The sequence below is a fragment of the Anomaloglossus baeobatrachus genome, unplaced genomic scaffold (genome assembly GCF_048569485.1).
Source record: "Anomaloglossus baeobatrachus isolate aAnoBae1 unplaced genomic scaffold, aAnoBae1.hap1 Scaffold_225, whole genome shotgun sequence".
NCBI lineage: Eukaryota > Metazoa > Chordata > Amphibia > Anura > Aromobatidae > Anomaloglossus > Anomaloglossus baeobatrachus.
In genome coordinates this window covers 60,764-68,693 of record NW_027441998.1, presented here as the reverse complement: position 1 = coordinate 68,693, position 7,930 = coordinate 60,764, and the positions used below count along the sequence as shown (strand labels likewise).

At 47.7% G+C, this 7,930-nt stretch overlaps 1 pseudogene; it reads left to right on the top strand.

Moving 5' to 3' along the window:
- Positions 1-308: 308 nt before the first annotated feature.
- On the top strand, positions 309-514 carry LOC142261464 (U2 spliceosomal RNA; annotated as a pseudogene).
- The last annotated feature ends 7,416 nt before the right edge of the window (positions 515-7,930 follow it).

Genomic DNA, 7,930 nt, shown 5'->3' with positions numbered 1-7,930 from the left:
TTGCTCTGCAAAACAGCCTTTTCAAGGGTTGGCTTGGGTGACAAAATGTCTTCTGTAGGCGTGGGTTTGTCTCCCTCTCCCTAAGATGTGTCCGGTATAGGCCAGGGTGCCACTCAAGGCCGTAACCAATTCGGGTTATAGCTTCTCGGCCTTTTGGCTAAGATCAAGTGTAGTTTCGGAGGACGCTACCTTGGTCGGTACTGGAAGGTGCCTGGGATTGCACGTCTGCCGGCCTTGAGGAAGTGTGTGCGCCTTCTGGTGACACATAGCCCTCTTGTGCCTGGACGGTTCCCAGGCAACGGGAGGCGATCACCTTTGTTATTTTGAAGTCCTACTGATAAACAGAAAAAAAAAAAATTAAATCTGTTCTTATCAGTTTAATATCTGATACGTCCCCTCTCTGGGGACCATATATTAAATGGATTTTTAGAACAAGGAGATGGAAAAAATCTTGCTCTGTCCACTCCACGCATTGACCTGGTATTGCAGTACCTCCAGGACCGGTGCACCCCTTCTTAACCCAGTTTCCAAAAGCAGAACTCAATTCACCTGATTCAAATGAGCCCCATTAGTGAATTGAAAGAAAGCAAAAACTTTATATGCACCTCAATTTGGCCAATTCACTTTTCACACTTTCACCCTTTTTTTTATCTTTCACACCTTTTACTTGCTTTATTGATGCAAAAAGCTGTGCCAAATAGCAAACTCATCTCCACTCAACTTGACCAACTCTGCTATGTCCCGTGCAGTATCTTATTCTCAGTCTTATCTAGATCATTTGCAATTGAATAGAATAGATCCCTTTTGGCTGCTTATGACTGTGTAAAATATGTAGTTTTACTGGGCTGGGATGAGAGAATCCATTGAAGCATGGTGTAGGGATTGTGGTTCCTGTGTGCTAAGAAGAGAGGCTGGCACCAGCCAGAAAGCCCCATTGCAGCCAATAATCACTTAATAACTTTTTCAACTTGTCATCATATGGGAGGCCTTCCATTCCTTGTAGTAGTCTAGTTGCCCACCTTTGAACTGACTCTAACTTCTGAATGTCCTTTTTAAAATGTGGAGCCCAAAACTGGTTCCCATATTCCAGATGTAGCCTTACAAGTGATTTATAGAGGTGTAACAATACGTTGGGATCACGGGATCTAATCTCCCTTTTTATACACCCTAAAATCTTGTCCCAAGCAGCATTCCATCAGCCTCTGGAAGGTTCCTGGCGCATTGCACAGCTCGAAGGGCATGCTTTTGAACTCGCAGAGACCCATAGGGGTGGCGAAGGCGGTCTTCTCCCGGTCTGCCTCAGCAACGGACACTTGCCAATAGTGACTAGTGAGATCAAGGGTAGAAAAATAATTTGCAGTTCTCAATGCAGCTAGCAATTCCTCAATACGGGGAGTGGTGCCGTCCTTCTTTTTTAACAGGATCAACAGAGCTGCCCAAAGGCTACAACTGTCACGGATAACCCCAGCCGCCTTCATGTTGCTCAACATGTCCTTGGTACACTGGCAATGTGAAGGTGGTATTGGCTTATAGCTCTCTTTGATGGGTGGGTGTGCACCTGTGGGGATGTGGTGTTGGACCCCTTTTATTCCCCCAAAATCTAGCGGGCTTCCCACCGGTAACCCGCTCCCCAGCTTGGATGGATGCTGAGGGAGCCCCTTTTGCCCGCAGGCTCTGGCCCTGGGAACTGTAGCCTTGGCGGTGACTGTGCTTCCCTCTACGGTGTGAGCTGTTGCCTTCAATCGGGTCTTGACTGCTGGGAAACCCTGGAGGTTCCTGTCGCTAACGGATTTGACCGGTTTTACGGCGACTCCTAGCCTGGTCGGGGTCCGTAGGCCCTGCCGGATGGTGCTGGCTTCTCTTCACTCCCCGATCTGGTACCGGCGGGCCACCGCCCATCCCCGGTCCGTACGGTTCACTCCAATCAGCCTCTCCTGCAGAAGGTCACCACCGTCTGCCAACCTTGCTGAGTGCCCGGGCCACACACCCGGACACGGTCAGTCTCCTCTCCTCTTCACTTCTCTAACTCCAAAACTGATCTCTAATCTGACTCCTTTTCCCGCCTCCAGGACTGTGAACTCCTCGGTGGGTGGGATCAACCGCCTGGCCCACCCCCTGGTGTGGACATCAGCCCCTGGAGGAAGGCAACTAGGATTTGTGTTTAGCTTCGGTGTGCCTAGCCGGAGTGTAGAGTGTGTTGGTGTAGTACCTGTGACGACCTGGCTTGTCCAGGGCGCCACATTCCCCTATAGCAAAATGCAGACCGTCCGCGGGCTGCCCGTCCATCACCGGTTTTATTTTCACAACTGAAAAAGAATAAAACGGTAAAACATGTAAAAGCATCATAAACATTTTACAACGGTACAGCTTCCGCTCTTCTCCCACCCAAACAACCTGGCCCTGATGCTGCCCCTAAGAAGCGGGCAGCACCCCTTGACCCCAGTCCAGCACCAAGTTGCCCGAGCGGGTTCTGTCTCTTTCAGGGGGCCCACGTCCAAGGGGACCCCTGAACCCCCGGAGGATCGCCACCGGTTACGGTAGTGGCGGGCCTAGGCCATCCCTTTCCTCCAGGCCCATCCTCCCAAATCAGCCTCTCCTGGTCGGTAAGCACCCTCTCCGGGTACCAATGCGGTCAACAGAAATAAGCCTGGAAAGCCTTAGCAGCGGTGCGGCCGGTTAAGTCCTTAACTGGGACAACCACCAGGAACCTCGAGTAGTGGTCTACGATGGTCAGAGCGTAGGTGTACCCACTTCGGCTGGGGGTGAGCTTTACATGGTCAAGGGCAACCAGCTCCAGCGGTTGGTGTGTAATGATCGGGTGTAGGGGTGCCTTCTGGCTGGCCTCGTCCTTCCTTCTCAATGCGCAAGGGCCACATTCTCGGCACCAGGCCTCCACAGATTCCCGCATTCCACTCCAATAGAACCGCTCTCTTAACAACATCTCTAGCTTCTTCCACCCGAAGTGCACTGCACCATCATGGTATGCTTGCAGGACGGTGGGCACGTTAGCCTGGGGAATCACCAGCTGGCGGATCTTCTCGTGAGTCTTTGGATTAATCAGCTCGCGATACAACTTCCCCTGGTGTAGGTATAGCCGGGTCCGTTCTTGCCACAGATGTTGGGCTTCGGCAGGGGCAGCAGGGTCTATCCCAGCAGAACCCTGTTCCACTAGAGTCTTGACCAGGCGGACAGCAGGTGCCTGGTCCTGAGCTTCCTGCCAGTCCTGTCGGGGCAGCGGATCCAGGTTCACCCGTTGTTGGTAGACGTGCACCTTCTCAGTGAATGGCCGGTGAAATGCAGGCAACTCGATCTCTTCGAGGTCATCATCCTCTGGCCCCTCTTCCGACAGGTGGGGCATCCGGGAGAGTGCATTGGCATTGACGTTGGTACGGCCGGCCCGGTACTTGATGGTGAAATCGTAGTTGGCTAACCTGGTCACCCACCGCTGCTCCAACGCGCCCAGCTTGGCCATATCTAGATGGGTCAGCAGGTTATTGTCTGTGTACGCGGTGAACTTGGCTGCTGCCAGGTAATGGCGGAACCGCTCGGTGATAGCCCACACCAGTGCCAAGAGCTCAAGCTTGAAGGAGATGTAGTTCTCAGGGTTCCTCTCAGTCGGTCGGAGTTTTCGGCTAGCATAAGCTATTACCTTTTCCCTTCTGTCTTGGACCTGGGATAGAACAGCCCCCAAGCCCACATTGCTGGCGTCGGTGTAGAGGATGAATGGGCGGCTGTAGTCAGGGTACGCTAGGATTTCCTCTCCGGTCAGGGCTGTTCTCAGCTGGCGGAAGGATTCCTCATGCTTTTCTTCCCACACCAATGGGGCTACTAGGGATCTACCACCCTTGGTCTGTCCTACGAGGAGGTCTTGCATGGGGGCAGCCATCTTTGTGTACCCCTTAATGAAGCGACGGTAATATCCCACCAGGCCCAGAAACTGCCTCACTTCCCTCACTGTGGTTGGTCTCGGCCAGTCTTGGATGGCGGTGATCTTCTCGGGGTTGGGGGCGACACCTTCCGCACCAACCACATGTCCTAGGTACTGCACTCTGGGTTTCAGCAGATGACACTTTGAGGGCTTCAACTTCATCCCATACTTGGCAAGGGACGCGAACACCTCGGCTAGGTGCTCCAGGTGGGCTTCATACGTCTGTGAGTACACAATCACATCATCCAAGTACAGCAAAACGGTCCCATAGGCAGTCTTCTCTCGGTCTTCCGGTGCCACGGCCACCTGCCAGTACCCGCTGGTGAGGTCAAGGGTGGAGAAGTAGTTAGCGGTTCTCAGCGAGGCCAGGGACTCTTTGATGCGGGGCAGAGGGTAAGCATCCTTATGCGTTATCTGGTTAATCTTCCGGTAATCCACACACATCCGCATGGTGCCATCCTTCTTCTTAACCAGCACCAACGGAGCGGCCCAGGGACTACAGCTGTCCCTAATAACCCCTGCCTCCTTCATGTTCCTCAATATGTCTTTGGCGCATTGGTAGTGCGCAGGGGGAATAGGCCTGTATCTCTCTTTAATAGGGGAGTGTGTACCGGTAGGGATGTGGTGTTGAACCCCTTTAATCTGCCCAAAATCTAGAGGGTGCTTGCTAAAAACCCGCTCATACTCCTGTACCACCCGGTATACCCCTTCCTTGTGGTGTATGGGGGTATCATCAGTGCCGACATGTAGCTCTCGATACCACTCGCCTAACTCCCCCAGGGATGAGTGGGAACCGGCAGCAGGCGGTGTGACCGGGGGAACGGCTTCATGGATCGTGTGGGGATCTAGAGTGAGCAATTTGGCAAGGGTAGCGTACCGGGTGGTGCATGAATGCACACATATTGGTTTTATAATCTTATTGTATTACTTTATATTCTTATTTCACTTGTGCATATCTCCACCATAATCCTGGCTAAGAAATCATAGTATCATAGTATCATAGTTTTTAAGGTTGAAGGGAGACTCTAAGTCCATCTAGTTCAACCTGTAGGCTAACATGTTGATCCAGAGGAAGGCAAAAAAACCCCAATGTGGCAAACAAGTTCCAATGGGGAAAAAATTTCCTTCCTGACTCCACATCCGGCAATCAGACTAGTTCCCTGGATCAATACCCTGTCATAAAATCTAATATACATAACTGGTAATATTACATTTTTCAAGAAAGGCGTCCAGGCTCTGCTTAAATGTTAGTAGTGAATCACTCATTACAACATCATGTGGCAGAGAGTTCCATAGTCTCACTGCTCGTACAGTAAAGAATCCTCGTCTGTGATTATGATTAAACCTTCTTTCCTCAAGACGTAGTGGATGCCCCCGTGTTCCAGTCGCAGGCCTTGGTGTAAAAAGATCTTTGGAAAGGTCTCTGTACTGTCCCCTCATATATTTATACATTGTGATTAGATCCCCCCTAAGCCTTCGTTTTTCCAAACTAAATAACCCCAAGTTTAATAACCTGTCTTGGTATTGCAGCCCACCCATTCCTCTAATAATCTTGGTGGCTCTTCTCTGCACCCTCTCCAGTTCAGCTATGTCCTTCTTATATATCGGTGACCAGAATTGTACACAGTATTCTAAGTGTGGTCGCACTAGTGACTTGTACAGAGGTAGAACTATATTTTTTTCATGAACACTTATACCTCTTTTAATACATCCCATTATTTTATTAGCCCTGGCAGCAGCTGCCTGACACTGTCCACTAAAGTGAAGTTTACCATCCACCAATACACCCAAGTCTTTTTCTGTGTCTGTTTTACCCAGTGTTCTACGATTAAGTACATAATCATAAATGTTATTTCCTCTACCCAAGTGCATGACCTTACATTTATCTACATTAAACTTCAATTGCCACTTCTCAGCCCAATCCTCCAATTTACATAAATCTCCCTGTAATATAAAATTATCCTCCTCTGTATTGATTACCCTGCAGAGTTTAGTATCATCTGCAAATATTGAAATTCTACTCCGCATGCCCCCAACAAGGTCATTTATAAATATGTTGAAAAGAAGTGGGCCCAATACTGACCCCTGTGGTACCCCACTATGAACTGAGACCCAGTCCGAGTACGTACCATTAATAACCACCCTTTGTTTCCTTTCACTTAGCCAGTTTTTAACCCAGTTACACATATTTTCCCCTATCCCCATTATTCTCATTTTATGTACCAACCTTTTGTGTGGCACCGTATCAAAAGCTTTTGAAAAGTCCATATACACAACATCCACTGCATTTCCCTGGTCCAGACTTGAACTTACCTCTTCATAGAAGCTGATCAAATTAGTTTGACAGGATCGATCCCTCATAAACCCATGTTGATACTCTGTCATAAGGTTATTTTTCTTGAGATACTCCAATATAGCATCTCTCAAGAAACCCTCAAGGATTTTACCAACCGTAGAGGTTAAACTTACCGGCCTATAATTTCCCGGCTCAGTTTTTGTCCCCTTTTTGAATATTGGCACCACATTTGCTATGCGCCAGTCCTGCGGTACCGACCCTGTTATTAAGGAATCTGAGAAGATTAAAAATAATGGTCTATCTATCACAGAACTCAATTCCTGTAGTACTCTGGGGTGTATGCCATCCGGGCCCGGAGATTTGTCAACCTTAGTGATTTCGAGGCGGCGGCGTACTTCCTGCTGGGTTAAGCAGGTAATATTCAAGTGTGAATTTATGGTATCACTGGTCATGTCATCTGCCATGGCATTTTCTTGTATAAAAACCGTAGAAAAAAAGTCATTCAGCAGGTTGGCTTTACCCTCATCCCCTTCCACCATTTCACCAAGACTATTTTTAAGGGGGCCAACACTATCGCTTTTCAGTTTTTTACTGTTTATGTAGTTAAAGAATATAATATAGCTTTTTTTGGGGTACACAGGTAGTAAGGTCTTCTTTCTATTTCTTTAGGGGTGATATAGCCTGGTGGAACTCTAGACCTCTAACATTATATATGCACCCTTTTTCTTTATGGTTCTTGGACACCTTATAACATTCTTCCATACATATATATCTTTCTCATAAATTATAAATAATTAGGCATTTTTATATATTTTATTTACATTTTCATAAATAACTTTTTACAAAGCATGGGGGACATTCTCACATACATATAATTTTCATGTACGCATTCTGAAAATTTACGCATAAACCGTACACACTCCTTTTTGTAACAATTTCTATAACTCATTCGCTGAACTCTCATCCCGGATATTCATTCTTACACCGAATTTCCTGTTATAACACAACATTCATGATTTTTATTCAATTTATTTTTATTTTTTAGGTTTATTAGTAGTGATGAGCGAGTACTAAAAAGCTCGGGTGCTCGAAGCTCGGGCCGAGCCTCCCAAGATACTCGTGTACTCGGCCCGAGCACCGAGCCCAATGTTATCCTATGGGAGACCCGAGTATTTTTGTGAAATGACCACTGGCAGCATGTAGAAACCCTAAAAATGGCACAAAAGTCTCCGAAGAGTGCTCAAATGACATGGCAACAGCATGGGGAAGACCCCTTGAAGCATTTATCACTCAAAAGTCACAGCTTTGAATAATTTTGTCCGCGTTTTACGCCATTTTTACGGACTCACCAGAAAACCTTCCAAAATGACACCAAAATGATTTTTCATAGCGGAAATGTTAAGGGCACATACCCAATAGTGAGATAGAGCTAATGTATGTTACTTTTTGAGATCAATACATGAAAGATTTTACGTAAAACATTGTGTGGCACTCCGATGTCCCTGAGAAGAGACGTACATAAAGGCCTCTGAGTCTAATGTGCCCATTTTGAGGAACTGAGTCTTTGTAGTATTTTCCTTTGCCAGGGCAGTCCAAAATTGTGAGGTTCACCAATGCCCCTGCATACAGACGTGCATGATGGCCTGTAAACCTGAAGTGCCCATTGTAAGGAAGTGGGTCTATTGTAGTATAGCCCTTAGGCAGGG